Raw genomic sequence first — 26,000 nt, 5'->3', positions numbered from 1 at the left:
TTTTTCATAATTCTAAGTTAAGGTGAAAGGATGACTCATGACATCATTTCTCACAGATCACTTTTATGATTTCCCCAAGGTCGTTCAATATATCCAGAGTAACATTTTTCTTTTAGAAAGTTTGCGAACATTGAGGACACAGTGCTTTACAAATTGCTCCTCAAAGATGTCATATATCAAAAAGAGTAGATTCCATTGTTAGGGAGCTAAGTTGAACAATGGTGAGCAGCTAACAGTGTGGTTAAATATACCTATGGAAACAAAGAAAATACTGCAAAACACCTAGCCAAACAATCCATCAATACACACAATGCTGTACAGAAACCATAAATCCTACCACAGCACTGCTACACTTGCAGAGGGAATCAAACACTGAATATCACAGGAGCACATGCCAGGGGAGGACAACCTGTGTGGAGCATGTGGGCTTGCTGGTGTTTCCTTGCAAAATATTTTCACGGATTCATCTCCAAACCCTATAGAGGCAACTTTTAAAAGTAAAAAACATTCTTGGATATAAAGAAAGCAAGGAGGCTGCCTGAATTCCCACGCTACCTGTGTAACAAAGAGCAGTATAGCAGTCTCCTGCAGGATTCATGCTGAGTATGAGTGTATTCCATTGCTAGGGCTGCGGTAAGAAAGTACTGCAGACCATATGGCTTAAACAATAGAAGTATTTTTGTCACAGTTCTGGAGGCTGGAAATTCAAGGTCAAGGTGATGGCAGGATTGGTTTCTTCTCATGCCTCTCTCCCTGACTTTTTGTTGGCTGTCCTCTCCCTATGTCTTCACATGGCCTGTCCCCAGATTTCCCCTTCTTATAAGGACACCAGTTAGATTGGATTAGGATCCACCCTAATGACATACTTTCAACTTAATTACCTCTTTAAAGAGCTTCTTTCCAAATGTAGTCACTTTCTGAGGTACTGGGGGTTAGGACTTCAACCTATAAAACTGGGGTTGGCATAATTCAGCACACCACAATGAGCAAGAAAGGCACAGATAAGAAGGTGAGCTGCACAGTGCTGCTTTTAAATGCTTTAAATATAGGGTGTGAATCATTTTTTCCCCTTTGGTTTAATGATGTTTGAACCAATTTTGAATCTAACATTTAATCTTTCTCCAAAAATTAATAAATACTCATTTTAGAAAATGTACAAAACTCAAAGGTGTTATAAGAGAGAAAAAATTCCATTTGTTTCTATCATGAAAACTTTTAAAATAGAAACAATTCACATAAGTATCAGGTTTTGTATATTATTTCCATTACTTTTGTATTTACCAGTGTACTGGAAACAGTTTCCCTTCTATTATCAGATTATTGAAATTTTAATGACTACATAATATTTTGAGTAGTGAGATGGTTAATTTTAATTGTATGTGTCAACCTGGCTAGGTCATGGTGCCATGTTTGTCAAATCCCAGTACAGATTTTGAGGTGAACATATGTTTTAAATGTGATTAACATTTATTTTTATTTTTTTAATTAAAAAAAAATTTTTAACATCATTATTGGAGTATAATTGCTTTACAATGTTGTGTTAGTTTCTGCTGTACAACAAAGTGAATCAGCTATATGTATACATATATCCCCATATCCCCTCCCTCTTGCGTCTCCCTCCCACCTTCCCTATCCCACCCCTCTAGGTGGTCACAAAGCACCGAGCTGATCTCCCTGTGCTATGCAGCAGCTTCCCACTAGCCATACATTTTACATTTGGTAGTGTATATATGTCAATGTTACTCTCTCACTTCTTCCCAGCTTACCCATCTCCCTCCCCGTGGCCTTAAGTCCATTATCTATGTCTGTGTCTTTGTTCCTATCCTGCCTTTAGGTTCTTCAGAACCTTTAATTTTTTTTTTTTTTTTAGATTTCATAAATATGTCTTACATACAGTATTTGTTTTACTCTTTCTGACTTACTTCACTCTGTATGACAGACTCTATGTCCACCTACCTCACTACAAATAACTCAATTTTGTTTCTTTTTATGGCTGAGCAATATTCCATTGTATATATGTGTCACATCTTCTTTATCCATTCGTCTGTCGATGGACACTTAGGTTGCTTCCATGTCCTGGCTATTGGAAATACAGCTGTAATGAACATTGTGGTACATGACTCTTTTTGAATTATGGTTTTCTTAGGGTATATGCCCAGTAGTGGGATTGCTGGGTTGTATGGTAGTTCTATTATTAGTTTTTTAAGGAACCTCCATACTGTTCTCCATAGTGGCTGTATCAATTTACATTTCCACCAACAGTGCAAGAAGGTTCCCCTTTCTCCACACCCTCTCCAGCATTTATTGTTTGTAGATTTTTTGATGATGGCCATTCTGACCAGTGTGAGGTGATACCTCATTGTAGTTTTGATTTGCATTTCTCTAATGATTAGTGATGTTGAACATCCTTTCATGTGTTTGTTGGCAATCTGTATGTCTTTTTTGGATAAATGTTTACTTAGATCTTCTGCCCATTTTTTGATTGGGTTGTTTGCTTTTTTGATATGGAGCTGCATGAGCTGTTTGTATATTTTGGAGATTAATCCCTTGTCAGTTGCTTCATTTGCAAGTATTTTCACCCATTCTGAGGGTTGTCTTTTTGTCTTGCTTATGGTTTTCTTTGCTGTGCAAAAGCTTTTAAGTTTCATTAGGTCCCATTTGTTTATTTTTGGTTTTATTTCCCTTTCTCTAGGAGGTCGTGCTTTTCTAAGAATTTCTCCATTTCTTCCAGGTTATCCATTTTATTGGCAGATAGTTGCATGTAGTAACCCCTCATGATTCTTTGCATTTTTTCAGTGTTCTGCTTTTTTATTTCTAATTCTGTTGATTTGAGTCTTCTCCCTTTTTTTCTTGATGAGTCTGGCTAGTGGTTTATCAATTTTGTTTATCTTCTCAAAGAACCAGCTTTTAGTTTTATTGATCTTTGCTACTGTTTCCTTCATTTCTTTTCCATTTATTTCTGATCTGATCTTTATGATTTCTTTCCTTCTGCTAACTTTGGGGGTTTTTTGTTGTTCTTTCTCTAATTGCTTTAGGTGTAAGGTTAGGTTGTTTATTTGAGATTTTTCTTGTTTCTTGAGGTAGGATTGTATTGCTATAAACTTCCCTCTTAGAACTGCTTTTGCTACATCCCATAGATTTTGGTTCATTGCAATATCATTGTCATTTGCTTCTAGGTATTTTTTTTATTTCCTCTTTGATTTCTTCAGTGATCTCTTGGTTATCTAGTAGTGTATTATTTACCCTCCATGTGTTTGTATTTTTTACAGTTTTTTTCCTGCAATTGATATCTAGTCTCATAGCGTTGTGGTCAGAAAAGATACTTGATACAATTTTCTTAAATTTACCAAGGCTTGATTTGTGACCCAGTGTATGGTCTATCCTGTAGAATGTTCCATGAGCACTTGAAAAGAAAGTGTATTCTGTTGTTTTTGGATGGAATGTCTTATAAATATTAAGTAAGTCCATCTTGTTTAATGTATCATTTAAAGCTTGTGTTTCCTTATTTATTTTCATTTTGGATGATCTGTCCATTGGTGAAAGTGGGGTGTTAAAGTCCCCTACTATGATTGTGTTACTGTCGGTTTCCCCTTTTATGGCTGTTAGCATTTGCCTTATATATTGAGGTGTTCCTATGTTGGGTGCATAAATATTTACCATTGTTATATCTTCTTCTTGGATTGATCCCTTGATCATTATGTATTGTCCTTCTGTGTCTCTTGTAATAGTCTTTATATAAAGTCTATTTTATCTGATACGAGAATTGTTACTCCAGTTTTCTTTTGATTTCCTTTGCATGGAATATCTTTTTCCATCCCCTCACTTTCAGTCTGTGTGTGTATCCCTAGGTCTGAAGTGGGTCTCTTGTAGACAACATATATAATGGTTTTGTTTTTGTATCCATTCAGCCAGTCTATGTCTTTTGGTTGGAGCATTTAATCCATTTACATTTAAGATAATTATTGATATGTATGTTCCTATTATCATTTTCTTAATTGTTTTGGGTTTGTTTTTGTAGGTCTTTTCCTTCTCTTGTGTTTCCTGCCTAGAGAAGTTCTTTTAGCATTTGTTGTAAAGCTGGTTTGGTGGTGTGAATTCTCTTAGCTTTTGCTTGTCTGTAAAGCTTTTAATTTCTCCATCGAATCTGAATGAGATCCTTGCTGGGTAGGGTAATCTTGGTTGTAGGTTTTTCCCTTTCATCACTTTAAATATGTCCTGCCACTTCCTTCTGGCTTGCAGAGTTTCTGCTGAAAGATCAGCTGTTAAGCTTATGGTGGTTCCCTTGTTTGTTATTTGTTGTTTTTCCCTTGCTGCTTTTAATATTTTTTCTTTGTATTTAATTTTTGATAGTTTGATGAATATGTGTCTTGGCGTGTTTCTCCTTGGATTTATCCTGTATGGGACTCTCTGCCTTTCCTGAATTTGATGAACTATTTCCTTTCCCATATTAGGGAAGTTTTCAACTATAATCCCTTCAAATATTTTCTCATTACCTTTCTTTTTCTCTCCTTCTTCTGGCACCCCTATAATTCAAATGTTGATGCTTTTAATGTTGTTCCAGAGGTCTCTGAGACTGTGTCAATTTTTTTCATTCCTTTTTCTTTATTCTGCTCTGTGGTAGTTATTTCCACTATTTTATCTTCCAGGTCACTTATCACTTCTTCTGCTGCATTTATTCTGCTATTGATTCCTTCTAGAGAATTTTTAATTTCATTTATTGTGTTGTTCATCATTGTTTGTTTGCTCTTTAGTTCTTCTAGGTCCTTGTTAAACTTTTCTTGTATTTTCTCCATTCTATTTCCAAGATTTTGGATCATCTTTACTATCATTACTCTGAATTCTTTTTCAGGTAGACTGCCTATTTCCTCTTCATTTGTTTGGTCTAGTGGGTTTTTACCTCATCCTTTCATCTGCTGTGTATTTCTCTGTCTTCTCACTTTACTTAACTTACTGTGTTTGGAGTCTCCTTTTCACAGGCTGCAGGTTTGTAGCTCCCTTTTTTTTTGGTGTCCTCCCCAGTTGGTAAGGTTGGTTCAGTGGGTTGTGTAGGCTTCCTGATGGAGGGGACTGGTGCCTGTGTTCTGATGGTTGGGGCTGGACCTTGTCTTTCTGGTGGTCAAGACCGTGTCTGGTGGTGTGTTTTGGGGTGTCTGTGGCCTTATTATGATTTTAGGCAGCCTCTCTGCTAATGGGTGATGTTGTGTTCCTGTACTGCTAGTTATTTAGCATGGTGCATCCAGCATGGGAGCTTGCTGGCTGTTGGGTGGAGCTGGGTCTTAGCGTTGAGACAGAGATCTCTGGGAGAGCACTCACTGATTGATATCACATGGGGCCAGGACGTCTCTGTTGGTCCAATGTCCTGAACTCAGCTGTCCCACCTCAGAGGCTCAGGCCTGACACCTGGCCAGAGCACCAAGACCTTATCTGCCACATGGCCAGGTGTGTGGGGAGTTTCTTGCCTTTTGAGAAGTCTGAGGTCTTCTGCCACCATTCAGTAGGTGATCTGTAGGAGTTGTTTCACATGTAGATATATTTTTGATATATTTGTTGGGAGGAAGTTGATCTCCGCATCTTATTCCTCCACTATCATGAAGGTTCCCCTGTGATTATCATTTAAATCAATAGGCTTTAAGTAAAGCAGATTTACCTCCATGATGTGGGTGGGCCTCATTTAATCAGCTGAAGGTCTTAGAGAAGAGACTGTGGTTCCCCTAGGAAGAAGAACTTGTGCCACCAAACAGCCCTTTGACTGAAGATTTTAACATTAATTTTTCATTGGTTCTCCAGTGTACTGGTCTGCGTTGTAGATTTTGGATTTGCCAGGCCCACAACTGTGTAAGCCAATTGCTTAAAATCTCTCTCTCTTACACACATGTCCTACACTTCCTACTGGTTCTGTTTCTGTGGAGAACTTACTGACCTTGACTTTACATTGTTCTTTTTGTTGTTTGAATTTAAGCTTTTCCCCTAATTTCTATGTAAAAATGTGATGATGAACATCAGTGTCCACAGAACTGGCAGGATTTTCTTCCTTAATCTTCCCACACAGCTTTTAAACATAGCCTGCAATTTCAATGAAACCACACTCTATTTCCACTTCATATCTTCAGACCATCACATCTCCTTAGCCCTAAATCTTTGTCATTTTGTTGATGCCTTTATTATCCGTTTTCTCTGCATGTTTATTCTCAGATTGCTATGTTTCTCTTTCTTGATGTATCCTAGAATTATCCTTATCCTTCTCTATTTCTCTGGAATTCTCCAAACCAAAATCAATAGTAAAAACACTTTCTTTCCTAGTTTCATTATAAACTGTTCTCTCTACCTCCTGGTGTCAACTGAAACTCAGCTCTCTAATACTGCTACAGTCCCCAAGTTCTTTTAAATGGAAACCACGTATTTTCACAGATTCTAGAGGTAATTTTGGGTTTCATCTCAGTGTTCAATGATATTTCTAAATCAAAGTTCCTGAATTGAACACGTATATAAAAGAAAAAAAAATTCCCTGTAGACATTGAGTAATGCCAGTGTCTAATCCTCCTAATTTCCACCATGAGTAATTATATTTTTGTTATTCTCCATATTTAATTGAAAATGTTGGTACACATCTCATAGTGTTCATTTCCATCCCAAGTGACATTAAAATCAATTCTTTGTTGATATCACTTCTTTTCTTTTCTTTTCTTTCGTTTCCTTTCCTTTCCTTTCCTTCCCTTTCCTTTCCTCTCCTGCAGAGAACTCTTCCCTATGGGAAGTGATTGCATTTGGCCTGATGGAGCTAATTTGACCCCAAATGGTACATGACTAATTAAGTGCCAATTGCAATTTCCAACAATAATCTTATAATAATCTTATGACCTAAGCCTAGATAATTAGATCTCTCCTTGGAATTATGTTCTTCAGATATTGGAGACTTTCTTTCAGTTAGGGTAAATAAGATGTTACAATGTAATTCCAATCCCATAGTGATTATTCTATATCCTATAAAGAATTACGATAGTGGTGCTAAGCAGAGCAATCAGAGCTCAGAAATAGAGAGAGGGATAGAACACTAAAACTCATGTACACTTCCTGATACCAGCAGCACCAATATTCAGATCATTGTTTTAGTTTCCAACTGCATAAAGCAATACATCTCAGTGTTGAATGCTAGTTTGAATTGAGTTTTTCTTGTTAGAAATTTTTACTGGTGATCATTATATGCAATAAAATGTTGAAATCTTTTATATACAGCTCAATAAATTTTTGCCTATGTAAAAGCACCTAGATTAATACAGTTTCATATCATCTAGATCTAGTCAAACAACCCCCCCAAACACACACAGAGGTAACATGATTCTAACTTTCATTGCCACAGATGAACTATCAAACTCCATAGAATAGGAAATTTATAATATATATTCTTTTATGTTTGACTTTTATGATGTTTTTCAAATTCATTTCTGCTGTTGAATATTCCAGTAATGTGTTCTCTTTCATTGATAAGTATTTTTCTTTTACATGAATATACCACAACTAGTTCTCCATGGTCCTGTTGATTGTTATTTTACTAATATGTGAAATAAGGCTGCTATGAACATCCTTGTACAAGTCTTTTTTGTGGCATACGAATTTATGTCTTTAAAAATAAATTTCTAGGCCATAGATGGTCATATGTTTAATGGTTTTAGAAACTAACACAACTTTTCCAAAATCCTCCTGATTAAAAATTGGCAAAGAGCCTGAATAAACATTTCTCAAAAGAAGACATACAAATGGCCAACACACATATGAAAAGGTGCTCGACATTACTAATCATCAGGAAAAAGGAAATCAAAATGACAATGAGCTATCACCTCGCACCCAGGATGACTATTATCAAAAATACGAAAGATAGCACGTGTTGGAGAGGATGTAGAGAAAAAAGAACACTTGTCCTTGTATATTGTTGGTGGGAATGTAATTTGGTGCAGGCATTGGAGGTGTCTCAAAAAATTAAAAATAGAACTACCATATGATCCAGTAATCCCACTGCTAAGTTGTATCCAAAGGAATTAAAGTCATGATCTCTAAGAGACATCTGCACTCCCATGTTCACTGCAGCATTATTCACAATAGCCAAGACATGAAAACAACCAAAATGCCTGACGATAGATGAAGGTATAAAGAAAATGCACTATATAATGACATATAGTTTATTTTATTATGAAGAAGAAGATCTTGCCATTTGTGATAACGTTGGTGAACCTAGAGGATATTATTCTAAGTGAAATAAGCCAAACATGAAAAAGACAAATAGTTAATGATCTCACTTATATGTGGAATCTAAAATAATCTTACAGAAAAAGAGAGTAGAATGGTGGTTACCAGGGGCCAGGGGGATGGACAAATGTGGAGATTTGCTCAAAGGCTACAATGTTTCAGTTATAAAGGTGAATAATTTCTGGAGATGTAATTTACAGCAGAGCGACTATAGTTAACAACCCTGTACCTTGTATTTGTAATTTGCTAAGAGGGTAGATCTTAAGTGTCCTCACCACAAAGAAAAAAAAGAAAAAAGAAAATGATACCTGTGAGTTATACATAAGTTAATTAGCTTGATTGTGGTGGTCATTTCACAATGTGTGTGTGTGTGTGTGTATATATATATATATATATATATATATGAAAACATCAATTTTGGACACCTTAAATATGTAATATTTTTGTGTATTTAACCTCTTTAAACCTGAAAAACAGTAGACATTTCTTAATATTAAAATGAAAAATAGTGCATGTGAATTAATCAGAAATAAATAAGACCAAAATCAATTTGCAAGTAGAATGTTGTCTTATTGTTCTTAAACATCTTGATATCTAGCACAGTGCTTGTACATAGCAAGATCTTCACAAGTCATTGTACAATAAAATTGAGTAAATAGATTTTACTAAGGTTAGTATCATACTTTTGGATGTGTACCTCATGATTCATATTCTAATACTTTCAATTTTAAGTAAGTGATTCCTTAAAATCCAAATTTTCTTTAGTTAAATAAGTTTATTGTGCATGTTTATATTTCCTGCTACTTTTGAATGCCCATAGGGTGTGTGTTCTAATATGTAAGAATATATAACATTAAACTATGTTTCTCAACTAGATATAATCTTACCTTATAGTGGATATTTACAATATCTAGATACATTTTTAGTTGTCACAATTGGAGGATTGCTACTGGCATCAAATTGGTTAAATCAGTCATGCTACTAAACATCCTACAATGAACAGGGCAACTTCTCAAAAACAAAAACAAAACACCTTATCTGGACCTAAATGTCAATAATGCAGAGGTTGAAAAATCCAGTATTAAAAGTATTGCCCAATTTGAAACATAAATCTTAATGACATGCTTTGGATTATGATGCCTACTGTCTGCAATTTCCTTTTCGTGAAAACTTCTCTTGGTGTGAAGCATTTTAAGTTGCTCACACTATGTGTAAAGTAGCAGCTCACTTGTGAGAATAATCTACACTGTTAATTGGATTTCTTTGACCAGCCTGTATTTTAATCATCTGCACATTTAACAACTGATTCAAAGGTCTGACAATTTTGTGTCATGGAAAGGTGCTTCTAATTGCAGGTGACAAATCAGAAATAGTTTTATGTGCTATTTTTCTCCCATGTTGATATATTTTTATCTTGGATCATTACTTTCCACAACCAAAACACACCTTGGCTTTTTCATGCATCCCTAATGAAGACAATTAAAATACTTGATATACATTATATGGATGGAATCTCTTTTTAATTCTTCATTGTTTGCTTTCATAGTGATCAGCTATATTAAATGAGCCTTGACATTAAAGAGCAGCTTGACGTTCTGTTTTTAATTTATCATTTCAGGTGATACTGACTGCTATTAAGGGTTCAGTCGAGGAGCTGAAAGACTGGTGATATTTAACACAAGTATTATAAATAACAAAATATTTCAAGTAGATGCAGAGAAACTTTTCAAAATTAAAAGAGGCTTCTTTGGTCTCAGAAAACATGACAATAAATCCAGTAAGCAATTGTAAAATTTTATTCCTCTAAAAGGAATTCATTCTAATACCTTTAAGATTTTATGTTTCCCAAACAACGCAAGATGCTGAAATGCCTCCATGAAATAATCATTTAACATAAATCAACTGAGCATAAGAAAAGAAACAGGACAAGCAAGATAATAAGGGGCAACTGACACTGACCTGGATGTTGACAATTGTTAAGGAGCAATGGGGAACATGGCAAATAAAACAGAGCATGACAATCTAAAGCAGGGTGTCCATTGCTGCTATTTGCTGACATATCTGATTTTTCAAGGAAAGTGAGTCTTCTGGGTATCTACTTTAAAATCTCTTGGTTTTACATGTTGACATCCTGAAAACACTCTGTGAATCAAGATTGCAAGGTCAAACAAAACACATCTGCTATCTACATATAGTCAATAGATTACTATTTGTCTTTTTTCCTTTTGTTTTAATACACAGCATTATCACATTCCACTGGCAAAGAGCCCAGAGGATAATAAAAAATTATATGAATGGAGGAGAAAGAATTTTGAGAAAAAAATACAATCTACCAAAGTCCTGTAAGAAAGGACACATTCAGCAGATTTCAGAGGTTTCTAGGGGTAAACGCCCTGGTCTCTTTACATGTTCTTCTCTAGAGCACATAGGACATTCTCAAGAAGAGATCATAAATTGGGACACAAAACAAGTCTTAAAAATTTTAAGAAAATTGAAATCATATCAAGTAACTTTTCTGGCTACGATGTTATAAAATTAGAAAGCAATAAAAAAGAGAAAATTGGAAACATCACAAATATGTGGAAATTAAACAACACGTTTTTGAACACGCAATGGATCACAAAAGAAGCCAAAAGGAAAATCTTGAGACAAACAAAAATGGAAATACAACATATGGAAACATATGGGATGCAGCAAAAGCAGTACAAAGAGGGAAGTTTATAGAGATAAATGCATACATTAAGAGAAAAAGAAAAAAGAAGCTCTCAAAAAATCTAACTTTATAACTTAAGGAACTAGAATAAGAACAAATTGAGTTCATAGTTAGCAGACTAAAGAAAAATTTAAAAATAAGTAGAAATAAGTTAAATAGAAATTTAAAAGACAATAGAAAAGAACAACACAACTAAAATTTGTTTTTTAATATATAAGCAAAATTTACAAACTTTTATCTAGACTAAGGAAAAAAGAGGGAGAATAATTTAAATAAAAGTATATGTGAAAGAAGAAACATTACAATGATACCACAGAAATATAAAGGGTCAAAAAAATACTACCATGAACAAGTATAAGCCAAAAAATTGAATAACAGAAAAATAGATACATTCCTAGAAACATACAACCTACCAAGACTGAATCTTCAAGAAACAGAAAATCTGAACATACAGATAATGAGTAAGGAGATTGAAATAGTAATTAAAGTCTCCCAATGAAGAAAAGTCAAGGACCTAATTGTTTCACAGGTGAATGCTGTCAAACTCTTAAAGAATGAAAACCAATTCTTCTTAAATTCTTCCAAAACAATGATGAGAAGGGAGTATTTCCAAACTCATTTCATGAGGCCAATGTAACCCTCATACCAAAATACAGCAAAGAAAACAATCAACAAAATGAAACGACAATTTCTGGAATAGGAGAAAATATTTACAAGCCTTACATCTGATAAGGGGTTAACATCCAAAATATGTAAATATTGCATAAAACTCAATAGCAAAAATATAAATAAATAAATAAGTTAATTTTAAAAATGGGCAAAGGACCTGAATAGACAAGTTTCCACAGAAGACATCCAAATGGCCAGCAGGTACATGAAAACATCACTAATAACCTGGGAAATATAAATCAAAACCATAATGAGATATCACCTCACAATTGTTAGAATAGCTATTATTAAAAAGACAAGAGGGGCTTCCCCAGTGGCGCAGTGGTTGAGAATCTGCCTGCTAATGCAGGGAACATGGGCTCGAGCCCTGGTCTGGGAAGATCCCACATGCCGCGGAGCAACTAGGCCCATGAGCCACAACTACTGAGCCTGCGCGTCTGGAGCCTGTGCTCCGCAACGAGAGGCCACGGTAGTGAGAGCCCTGCGCACCGCGATGAAGAGTGACCCCTGCTTGCCGCAACTAGAGAAAGCCCTCGCACAGAAACGAAGACCCAACACAGCCAAAAGTAAATAAATAAATAAATTTATTAAAAAAAAAGACAAGAGATAACAAGTGTTGGTGAGGATGTGAAGAAAAGGGAGCCCTGATACACTGTCAATGGTAGTGTAATTGGTATAACCATTATGGAAAAGAGTACGGAGGTCCTCAAAGAATTAAAATAGAACAACCATATGATCCAGCAATCCCACCTTTTGGTATATATCCAAAGGAAGTAAAATCAGTATCTTGAAGTGATATGTGTCCTCCCATCTTCCTTGCAGCATTATTCACAAGAGTCAAGATATAGAACAACTTAAGTAAGTATCCATCAACAGATGAATAGATAAAGAAATTGTGGTATATATGCAATGGAACTTTATTCAGCCATAAAAATGAAAGAAATTCTGTCATTTGTGATGACATGGACAAACCTGGAGGACATTATGATAAGTTAAATAAGCCAGACAAAAATACATACGGTATGATCTCACTTATATATAGAATCTAGAGCAAATTCATATAACCAGAGTTGCCAGGGGCTGAGAGGTGGGGGAAATGGGAAGATATTTGTCAAAGGCAACAAAGTTTCAGTTATGAAATGAATAAGTTCTGGGGATCTAACATACAGAATGGGCAAAATAGTAAATAATATTGTATTGTCTACTTCAAATTTACTGAGAGTAGCTCTTAAGTATTCCCACCATAAACAAAGAATGTTAACTCTGTGGGGAGACTGATGTGTTGATTAACTTGATGGTGATGATCATTTCACAGTGTATACATATGTTAAATCATAACATTGTACACCTTAATAAAATTACTTTACACAACCTAAATATACACAATTGTTATCAGTCATTTGTGAAAGTGAATAAAGGAAATGAGAGCTCTTATGCGCGTGTCGCTCACCACAGCTTACAGACACCAGCTGAAAGAAAAATTTCCTTCTGACCCCATACCAACAAGCTCCCCAGCATCTGCAGCCAATGAACAACCAAAGCCTTCCTCAGTTTCTTCCTTTGCCCTATAAAGCAAGCCTCTTTCCTCTGTTCTTGGGAGTTACCTATGGTTCACCATAGTTTGCTTGTCCTGAATTGCAATTCTCTGCTATTCTGGAATAAACTACTTTTGGTGGTAAAATAACTGGCTCTTTTGTTAAGGTCAATACATTCATACTTTAATAAAGTTAAAAAACAGCACAAATAAATAAGGAAAGCTCCTTAGTATAATACAAGCTCTATGAATGAATGATTGAATGTATGGATAAAGTAATAACTTAGAATAATGTATGAATGGAGGATTCAGGTACATATGCATGAGTTTCAGCATGAGCACATGCCTGCACACACACAGAGACACACACTCACATGCAAACAGGTACAATCTGCATGTGTATGTGTGGATAAATGGTTTAATTTATTAATAAATATTATGAGTTATTACAGAATAGCAGGAAGGGATAAATATACCCGTCTTATTTATTTTAGCTACATTTTATATTCTGTAGAGTGCACTGCATATTCTCTTATTTTTCTTTCTCTTCCTTTTATTCTCTGACCCCCTCTTGTCTCAGGTATCTCTATTCTAAAATCATTAACATCCTTGGTATACACTGAACACTTACTATTAATATAATGCCAAACACTCTGAGATATACTGTTATCCTGAGAAACATAAGCTCCAAATATCAGTGGTCTTAAAAAAGTATTGAATACAAATTATAGCATGCTGAATTAACAAAAATAGAAAATAGCATATAATCATATATACTTAAGCCTACGTATGGAAGTATGCACTTTCTTCTATGGTTCCTAAGCAACTACTTACCGAAATTTTGTAGAACATTTATCGTGCTGTTTTGTAATTGGCAATTTACTTCTTTAGCTCATGGTTTAGATTTCCACCCCTTGGAGGGTATGGATTTTTCCATTCATCAGTCTAAACTCTGAACCTAGTAAAATGTTTGGCACAAAGCAGTCACTCAATTGACACATGTTTAATTTAATTACTCCTCATTTTTACATCCATTGTGCATTTGTTCAAGTCATGCATGGCTCTATCTACATACTCACCATCCTTCCCTGAATTATTAGATTGTTTCATTATTTATCGTCACATAAATCCAACATTTTCCTTTAACAGTCTTTGTTTATTTCCCACCTTTTTTAACTCGAAGTAGTTCATTCTCTCCTCTGTACAACACTTGTTCAAATCCCACCTGGATTCCAAGGCACATGCTATTGATGCTATGTCCTTCTTTTTTATTGTCTATATAAACTCTCACTAATTTATCCTATATTTCAAATTTTTCCTATTTATCTTTGTCCATTTTATACTGTTCATTTTTATTGTGTAATATAATTACTAATTCCCATGTCCTTATTTTTTAAGCCTTTTGAGTGGAGAATTTGGACAAGACTTTTTTATATTAATTAAAATTCATCCCACAATGCATGATATATGCTCATAATATATAGTCACTAAACACTTCTAAACAAAAGGCTGTGCAACTAAAAACAGGCAACACAAATCATGCTTACAGTAGTTGAATTATTCTCAAAATATTTCCACACTAATTGTATTTGCTAACTCTGTAAAATGAATTTCCACACTTATAAAATTGTGTCCCCATTGTTATGATCAAATAGTCAATTGTTTATAGAGATTTTGTAATGAGAAGTAAAATGTCTCTCATTACAAAGTAACAGAATAATGGAAGCATGTTTAACACTAAGTAGACTATAACAAAAAACAGGAAAAATAGTTTGCATGGAAAAATGGCTGTATCTTCCCAATGTATTCTTCTAGTTTTATAATTTCAGATCTTATGCTTAAATTGTTAACCTATTTTAAGTTTATTTTTGTATATGGTGTGAGACAAGAATCAAATTTCTTTCTTCTGCATGTGGCAATCCAGTTTTCCTAGTGCCACTTATTGAAGAGACTACCCTTTTACAGTTGTGTGTACCTGGTACACTTGTTAAAGATCAGTTGACCATATATGTGTAGATAGAATAGGAAGTAAAGGAAAAATAGACTATAAAGCTCATAAGGCATAGGAGAAAATAATCAAATAAAACTTCTCACAGTATGCATACATAAAGCAACTGAATTAAAAACCCCAAATGGGGGAAACACAACAGATCAGACAAGCAGAAAGAGCTGAAAGGTTATGGATAGGAAACAAATGAAATTAGTAAAAGATGAAAAATGAGGGACAAAGCAAAAGAAAAATAAGTTTAATGATGATAGAAAATATATTTTAACCTAATGGTTTAACCTCAGGGAATTTTATTTTGAGATGAGGTTGAAATAAAGATATATTCAGGCAAATAAAAATAAGGGCTAGAGATAGTTTATTACCAAATGACCTTAACTAATGGATAATTTAAAGGTTAAACTTTAAGAAGAAGGAACATAATACCAGAAGGAAGGAATGTCTGATAGGCAAGAATAAATTGTAACCAAAGAAAAATTTAGAGATACTTTGAAATTGCATAAACTTTGACTGCATAAAAAATAGTTAAAAATAGTTTGAGGATTAAAATATGACAAAATACGAGATTATAACATCTAATTTGTAGGAAAGTTCACTGGAATTAAAATATTTTAAGGTACTCAAAAATGTTCAGGAGGAGGGTTAAAATATTGATTTACTTTAGATTTTATTTGGTTCAATATTCTTGTGAAAATTCCTATCATAACCTTTAAAAATAGATGTGAAACACACAAATTCACAGCAGTATACAGGAAAAAAGTAAGATAAAACATCAGTCCAATCAAAGGCAAAACACAAAGAAAAAAACATAGAAAAAGAGAATTAAATAAAAAATGCCAAAGAAATCAACACAAATATATCAGATATGACAAAATATGAATTGACTAAACAACTGTCTAGTTAAAAGGCAGACTGTCCTTTTAGACTGAAATATTTACAAAATCCAGATACATATTGTTTAAAAGTAATGGACTTAAAAGAACAAAGAAAGGAAGAAACACATTTCTTAATGACTCATGAGAAAGAAAGAAATCATAATGGTATTTAGAAAATCTTTAGAAAGAGAAAATTACCAAAACATTACATATGGAATTCATTGAGATAGAGGAATACTGAAAGTTACATACATATTTTAAAAAAATTTTTAACGGCTCATGTTAAGAAAAATTCAAGAACAAAAACTGATCTAAGGATTGGTCTTAATAAGTTAAATTCTGAACAGAATTACTCCCAAAGATTATAGAATGAAGAAGAATATAAAAGGAAAAACTGATAAAACAAAATTTGGAATAAAATAGAGGATCTTGCAAAGAAAAATGGAATATGAATAGAGAGGTCTCTACCTTAATATCTTAAAATATTCAGGATATTAAGGTTGCTTTAAAATTTAAAAATTCAATGGTTGACACCTTAAATTACTTTAAGCAAACCCATACGATTTTTTAATAGATGCATATAAAAATCTTTAAATATATTTCAGCTTCTATTTAAAATGAAATTTATAAAACTTTTGAATAACATTAAATAAGTCCTAAGTAAATCAGGCAACACTCTCATATTACCACATTTAAAAATTATTTATTGTTGATCTTGATAGTGAATGAATTTCCAATCAAAATGCCCAAAGGCTTTGAATTTGGAAAAGCTGACTCCAAAATTCATATGTATTAACATAGTGAAGACAAGACAAGCCATTTCTGAAAATTAAAAATATGATTAAGGCCTTATCCTACCAGGCAGTACTGCCCATTTGAGTTATGTTTAGAGACAATTCATTTTGGCTGGGCCCCTTCTATTATAAAATTTGAATCACCCCTACTTAGCATGTCAGTATTTTGGTGTCTTAATCTCATACAATCCAGGGAAGAGCTGAGCCATCAGTACTGATCCACTGATTAGGCCACCTTCTTGGAAATGGGGTTGGTCACAGTACTCTGGGGTGACATCATATATGCAAACACTAGAACTTCTGTGGGCATTTGTTTGGGATGTGGGAAAATGGTTTAGAACGTGCCCTGAAGGAGGGGAATTGGGATGGAACCCCGCTCCACCCAGTCACTAGGAACCCCGCCAAGACAGTACTAGAAACTCCACCAAGATGGTACTGCTGCCTTGATGGGTCTAATCATCAAGGAGGAGAAGACTTAAATGTTAAGAGTGTGTCAGTGCCTCTTGAGGCAGTACACAGCACGACTTCATGGAGTCTTTGTTCCTTCTAGTGGGGGCCTTAGTAAGAGAATATATTTGAGGTAGTGTTCATGAAAGTAACTGGTGAACTCAAAGTGTTTTTGGTGCCATCAGTAGATTACTTTTAGGAAAAGAACAGGAAAAATATTTTTAAAGTCCTGATTTATATTCATCACTTAATTATTTGATTGATTACCACATTATAAAATATTTTACTTTTGAAGCTTCTAGTTCTCCTAAGATAGGTGAACTTTTGGTATACCAGGGCTCCAGCAATGAACAGCTAAAAAAGATGGAACACACACAACACAAACATACACAAAAGCACACATATATTTGTGTGTCAGGAAAATAGAACTTATAGGGCCAATATCCCAGCGAGGGGTGAATTTCAGAGAACGTAATCTGGTGTTCTGTTGCTGTTATTTTCTCTTAGGAATTTGCCAATTCTCAGCTTCAGATGAGAGGTCAAGAATCTGGAGAGACCACTGCAGAATTTCTACTGTAAGAGGCAAGATGGTCAGAAGGATACGCTACTAAATTTCTTATTTTCCATCTCTTTCCCTGAAACTACAAATTCATTACAAAGAGCTGGCCTTCCAGGTATTCATGGGTGGCAGCCCTTGTATAACATCAATCTCTATCTTTTTTAGCCTCTATTAGAATTTCTACATTTCTATTATCATAGTGTACAATTTACCCATTAAGTCAATGTTGCATATTTTTAAAAAATATCACAATAACTCACTTCCTGTTCCAATTCAGGTCCTAGAATATGCAAAAGTATGTGGTGGTACAAAAAGTGCTTAAATATCAACAGAGATTTATATTACACTCATGCAAATTCTGATGAATCTCCATGGCATGAATGACTCATGTGATGACTCAATCGATCAGGACTGCTTGGATTTTTTTGGGTACTTTGTCATCTCAGTGTCAATCTCTCATGGTCAATACACCAGCAGTGAAGCAAATTATAATTCCAAGTATAGTCCCCTAGATGCTTCTCCATGGATGAAACAGAATTATTTCTAATTTTCCTATTGGTCATAACTATTCCCATAGACAAATGTATCTACAAAGATGCTAAGATATATGGAGGAGCATGTGAATACTCAATTACAAACAAATATCTTCCCACAATAAACTATGAGTTTTAATAGTGATTTTTATCATTAGTTATACTACTACTGAGACCTCATTTACTAATTTTGACTTCTTTGTTTTCTATCCTTTTGTTCCTTGAGTATATTACCAAGTTCATTGCTTGGATTATCTCTTTGTCTATTTTCATTGTCTGAATAATGAAAACAATCTTAGTGAAACCAGAGTTAGAAGTGGCATGATGGCATGACTAAAATTATTATAGAGTCATTGCCTGCCCTGGATTCTACCCCTACTACAACCACCACGAGCCTTTCATGGGGCTATTGTGTGAAAACATAATTACGTTTCTATTATGTAAATAACTCTATTTTGTGGTATCTTTGTTATAGCAGCATAGCCTTTCACCTAGATAATGCATAAAGTATTAGTGGAATTTTGAAATTGGAGAGATGCTCAAACAAAACCTAAAATATATGTCAATAACTTGCTATTTGGGCATCGGACAACAAGGAAAAAATGAATGCAGACTTGATGACTTATGATCTTTGTTATACTCTTGAAAAAAGTTGATGTAACTGCCACCTGTGATAACTTGTAAAGCAGACTGCATGCCTATGGAGACCATGACTCTACAGAAAGGAGTCAGAATGAAAGTTTGCAGGCATAACTGGAAAGAAATAGAGTTTGCTAAAAAAAGAAAAAAAATGTTCTCCCTGCAACATGAATTAACAATTTTGTGAGAATACAGAATTTGAAAATTCAGTATCAGAAAAAAACAATTGTTTGTCTACTGCTGAAAGCAGATTTGTCTACAAGCAGAAGTAGGAGATATGTCACCCAGAATCTTTTTGAAATACATTGCATTATTTTTATTTATGTACACGATGGTTGCCAGCCCAGCTGCATGGATCAAAGTAAGAGTGTTCAGATGGCATAGAATTAATTACCATTGAATTGATGATGACAGAGAAAGTTGAGCAGAACATAGGCAACATTAGTAATAGGAGGAAATTTCATAAGTTTGAGAACTATGACCAGAAAAGTCTTTTGGATATGGTAACTTTCATGTAGAGCTGATTGAAAGCAAGAAAATATTACTAATTCTAAAGTTATGCTAATTAGTCAGCCAGCTAGAGAACTCATTGACCAGTGCTACTTTCAGATAGCTATGGTTATGTGTCTAAGTTTGCAGCAATAGGATATAAGTGGAAATCATAATTATGTGACTGGATCTTGGCCTTAACACAGTAGACATGTGATCCTCTCACCTTTTCCTCTTTCTGTTGTGCAGATGTGGTGGTAACCCAAGTTATTCATGCAGATGACAGCAATCCTCTTGGACATGGTGGCAGAGATATAAAAAGGAAGGAATATCCCTCACTGAACGATCTCATGAATTGAAAGTGACTACCTGCCTTAACCATTGCACATCATCAGACTGTTATGTGAAAAAAATGTTTTTCTATTTTGTTTGAGTCACAGTATTTTATTTCTTTTTAGTTTTCGGAGCCAGAGTATTCTATGCCTCTTTTTAAAGCAGCTTAAACTAATTAATATAGTTCTTAATTACATTAAAAAATTGTTTTCTAGAAAGTTTGTATCAACTTTCACGTCCACTCTGTGTGACAGTTCTAATCCTAAACCCATTTTTTTCCTCAAACCTGTCTTTTAAAAACTTTGCCAATTGCTTAGGCAAAAGGGAGCACAGTTACCATTTTTTGTGATAGTGAGGTTAAATATTTTGTCTATGAGTTCTGTGAAATTTGAAATTTTTCATTTGTATTTTGTGCCCTTTTCTCACTTTCTGTTTCTAAAGGTTCTATAATTATTTTATACCCAGTTGGTAAGATTTCTTTTAGTTTATCATATACATTTTAATGAAAAGCCTTTTTTAAAATTTTGTTATGGTTTTCAATACTTATGTTGTTCTCTGACAATTTATGAGTTTTTAGCTGCAGAGTAGTTTTGTTTTTTTCCTAATCATACCCATACTTTCTCTTTTTTTTCTTTCTTTTTATATATGCTTGGAAGACCTTCTCATGTGATAGCAGATTGAACTCAGACATTCAATGACCAGTGCTAAGCCATTGTATCATTACAGCAGAAAGAGACAAATTAATTTAACTTAAACATTCATAAATCAAATTAATCTCAACAATAACACTAAATATATATTATCTTGTTTAGTAAATGACTAATTAATTGACTCCATTTTAACAACTTGTGGTTGGTGAAATATCAGCACCAAAAATAATATAATCCCTACAGAGATCAAAGTAAATATGAGGCAACAATTCAGTCAAGATAGATTAATTTTTAACAGTGTTAGGTATAACAGATAAAAAATAAACTGCACATATAATGAATGCATTTTTATTTCCTAGACAAAACCCAAAGTTTCAACAAATTTTAAAGGAATATATAACCCAAAGTGTTAAGGAGTATTGCTTTGATTTATTTTCTGCAATGAGCGTCATTTTAGTCTGAGTCATATAGTATATGATTCATCCTATATAAAAATACTACTATTAAAGCTAATTCTGAAATTAGTTGTGTGAATTGAAAATTTTCAAATAACATTTAGACAAATACAATAATCTCACGATGATCGTTCTTGTACATCAATTGCATTATTTATTTTTTTATATGAAAATTCTTTTTATTTTTGAGATAAAACAGCTTTGTGCTACTTACATATTATATGTGATGTTAACTTTACTTGATTCTTTGTTTTATTCCTTAACTGCTTACAACACTATAGGTCTTACAGAAGCACAATTGTTCTGTTAACAATTAATTCAGTTTTAAGTCAGTTTTGCTTTGCTCTTGATCTTTGTTAATGCCATTACTTGGGGAAGAGAAAAGGAAAGAGCAGGAGGAGGAGGAAAAGGAAGAGAAGCAGGAATAGGAATAGGAAATAAAAGTAGCATAAGAAGATGAAGAACAAGAAGATTGAGATGTGAAAGAAACGAAGGAAGGGAAAGAAGAAAGGAGAAAGGGTCCATGATGGAATTGAGTAACTGTAATGAATACCTTTTTTTTTTCCTTGCTGGTTCATGAAAATTAAGAAAGTCCAGAAATATTGTATCTTTGTTTGAAGGATAGTTTTTACTACTTCTCATTTATTACCATTAAAAACTTTACTACTTACATTTTATCTAATCTCTCTTGGAAATCATTTATAATGTATGGTCTTCATGTTGATGAGTATTTAAAATTGAGCCTCTTTGATTGGCAAACATGGTAAAGCAGAAATTCTGAAGGAATTAAGAACATTTTTCTCATTAATAGTCTACTTTTTGCTGCCAAGAGGGACCAATTTTTACACAGTTAGATCACATTATGTGACATTTAAACAGCATAAAATGATGCACACTGCCAATTCATAAGTTAAATATCATGGGGATTAGTGTAAAATTAGGTCAATATCAAATATTTGTAATTAAAATTGCCAGTGCCTTGTAAAACAAAATATATAATTCTGAGATCTCATTTTTCATGTTGTTATTTAATGTAAGCCTGCCCCAACTGATTTACTTGTATCCTACAAAATGTGTTAATACAGATGTCTCTATTTTCTGCGTTGCAATGAGGTTTTTTATATTTATTAATTTATACAGTATATTCTATATTTATGTGATAAAACTATTTATCCATACCCATGCCCTAATGGAGATCATGGAAGTGGATTTTTTAAAACTCCTATATTTTTCCTTATCATCACTTCTATCATCACTAATTACTTAAAAACTTAAATAAACATGTTCCCACAAAATATAACTTTGTGTATTGCCTATGGCCCTTACAGATCTTTTTAAAAATTAATTCAGTTCAATAATAAATCAGTTCAGTAAGGGAAACTGTAATGTTTATTTTTATCACCAGAATTTTTAAAAAGTAATTTTCAAGCCAAATTATGTTGATATTATGTAGACCTACTCTAACTGGATTTAAAATATCAAAAGATTTTGATTTCTATGAATAATGACAAAACATATATATGTATATATATATATACATTTATATAATATGTGAGCTCTTGTGACTTTATAATTTAAATTTACTAAAGTCCAAATTTTTATTCTAAATGTTTTCATCATATATGTGTATATAAATGGAGGAAATCAGTTATTCAACATATACACATGCATTTCTCAGGAATGTAATTATTATGTAAATTCCTCTATGCTAATTACATTTACAAATAAAATTTACAAATTTCGCTGAAAATTAGCATGGGTCATTTTTTAATTATCACTCTTGATTTTAACCATACAATGTTGAGGGGGACCACTGCACTTTAAAAACTTTAGAAGTTGAAAACACAACATATCTCTTAAAACTTGACAATACAACATCACAAAGAATTTCAAAACCAATCTGTTTCAGACCAGATGTCTCATTTCTAGTGGGTAATAGGAAGAGTGGTGTCTATGTAATTCCTCTTGGACTTTGAAATATCATTTCTCTGTTGTAAAGTGAGTGTTCTATACTTGAACATTATTCACAAGATGTATTCGTAGACAATCCTACTGGAATAGAGTATACCAATAAATTACATTTTGCTTTTTAAACACAAAAGTAGAGGAAAATGAAACCAATTGTGCTTCTAAAAAGTGACAGAGCTTTGGCAAAAGAGATTGTCTCAGTTTGTCATTCCCACAGCCTCATTATTTATAAGAAAGTAGGAAAGGAACAAACATTTACCCAGTATATTCTGTGTCAAACACTATTAGATGTTTTACATAAAGTTTTTAACATTTAAAAAATTACAACATAAATACAAAAAGTACAATGTTTGTGGAGCTCAACTAATTTAAAAAAAGTGAACAGACCTATGATTAATTTTAAGAAGTAGAATAACCCTAATCGTAATTCTAATTCATAAGTTTCCTTCTAGTCACTGGTCCCCAAAGGGAAACCTTCTAACACCACAGATGAATCGTCACTGTTTTTAAAATTTGTATAAAAGGGATCACACAGTATGTATTCTTTTGTGTCTGTGCCTTTTTTCTCTAATATATTTGTGAGCTTTTGGTAAAATTGTATGTAGATGATTTTGTTATATATAATAATATTCCATTAGTGAATATATCATGATCTAATTTTCTTATTCTGCTGTTCCTGGGCATTCGGCTAATTCCAGTTTCTGACTATCATGAATAGTGCTATTATCAATATCCTTATACATACACTACCGTGACTATATGTGCATTTCTGATGACTATATACCCTGCAGTTAATTGCAGTATTCTAGGTTATGTATACACTCAGCTTTATTCAATGCTACCAAACTGTATTCAAAGTGACTTTCCTTTACAGTCTCAGCAGAAAACTGTGAGAGTCTTGCACATATATATTGTGTCTTTACCAGTATCCCTATGAGGTATGTAATTTCATCATTATTACCTACAAATATAAAATTAGCCCTAGAACACTTCTATGGGACCCACTCAGCGTCACACAACTGGTAACACAATGGTGATCACAACTACAACTTTCTGATACTAAGGCTGTGTTTTTATATTATAGGAGTAATGGATCATTAGTAGCAATTCTGGTTGATGAAAAAGGCTTCTGTGACTCCTCTACTGAGGAAGATTCTGTGGGGCTTACCTGGGTTCAGTTGATAAGACTAAACTGTGATTTCTTATGTGGTTGCCACGGGAGAGATGACCATAAGATTTCCCATAAGTTTGTGAACTACACAATGTAAAACATACTCTGGCAAAAAAACTTAAAGAAACTTTTAGTCAATTTCGTATTTCAGATATAAGAACTTTGTCTCATTTATATAAAGATACCATTAACAAATTTAAGTGAATTTAATTTAAAGAAAAGTGTAGCATTTACACGTTTTAGTTGGAACCTCAGCCTATCTCAAGTTAATAAAGAAAACTCTTCTTAATAGAAGAATATCAGCTAATAGATATAAAAGAAATGATGAAATTAGAAAATTGCCATTTTGCAATTTCCATGTAATTATAGAATCAAGATGATTCAATGTTAAAACCATTACATAGTAAAGGATTATTGAAAAATAGGAAATTTGTTAGATGTCAAAATATCACTGTACAGATTAGTAGCAATTTTATTTTTTTTGGGGGGTAGGGGGAGACAGAGAGGACCATACTTACAAGGAAATGATTTGGCAGTAACTACCTTAACCAAGTATCATTAATGACTGGGGCAGTAACATTCTGTGTGTCCTAATTCCTGATGTGCTGTAATATATAGAACATGGTATCTCCCCTATGCGGAAACTCACCAAGGATGTCTAACCTGAATATAAACAACTTTTTAAAAACAACCAGAGAAGTCCAAAATGTGAAAAAGTCCTAAGAAAACTGACCTAATCTCTTCAAAAGGTGAATGTAATATAAACATGTAATGTTTTTTAATGGCGAGACTGTTAAAGATGAAAAGAAATTAATGTACCTAAAAACAAAATGGAATGTGTGAAACTTGTCTAGATCCCTTTATAAAGCTGATAGCAGGCAAAGAAATGAGGACAGTGAGAAAGATTTATACACTGAATTAAATCATGCTGCTCATAGTACTTTGTCTAAAGTTCATAACTTGTTCACATCTGCAGTGAAGTATCAAAGGGAACAATGAAAATTAAATTTGTAATGTCTAACAGTTTTATGGGAATAAAAGGGAATTGGACATAAGCTATACAATTGTTCCAAACTTCCTTTAATTTTTACCTCAAGCAAAAAATTATATTCCATGTTTCTGTGTGCTGTGCAGCCCATAATTTTACTTACTATTGTTAGTTAAATTTGGCTAAATCCAGCATAATAAAAACCAATAATTAAATTTTTGCTCGGTCTACTGGGAAAAATATTTTTCATGAAATGGCTTTATAAATATGTGCAACATAAAAATACAATGTTCGTGTAAAGTGATCTCATTATCATAATTTTTCATGATTTATTATTCAAATAATACCTTAGCATTAACTATACACATATATTCATAGTTCATATATTTGAATATGCATATTCGTATATGAACATATATTCATATTCATATTTTAATGTATTATCAAGGTCTTACTTATTGGCCCTATTTTCTGCATGGAACTTGACCTTAAAATCTGATCTTCATGCATGCATTCAACCACGTATTGCTTTCCTGCCCTGCTCTGATCCCTGAGTATGATCCAGTATTTAGAGTCAGTTTGTTTTGCTGATTCATGGTTAGATTTGTATATATAAAGTTATCTTGTAGGAAGAAATATACTGATAGATTTAGCTGTCCTGTATAATAATATACAGTCTCATTGCTCACTAATAACTAGACAGCTCTGAGATGTAATTTATAATTACCTGGGTCTTCAAAATATCATAAATTAAATTTGCAAAATTCTAGATGATACACAGCTTATTATTTTAAGGAGAAAATGGAAGTTTTTGAAAATTAACAATCTCAGTGTCACTCCTCTTAATGTCCCTAAAGTTATATCCCTACTTGTCCTTATCTCCTTTCCAATGAACACCAGCATGGCTAGTATCTCTGTCATATGTTTGTAATTCCAT

Source organism: Balaenoptera musculus, chromosome 1 (assembly GCF_009873245.2).
Source record: "Balaenoptera musculus isolate JJ_BM4_2016_0621 chromosome 1, mBalMus1.pri.v3, whole genome shotgun sequence".
Classification (NCBI taxonomy): Eukaryota; Metazoa; Chordata; class Mammalia; order Artiodactyla; family Balaenopteridae; genus Balaenoptera; species Balaenoptera musculus.
Note: the sequence above shows the minus strand (reverse complement) of the source record.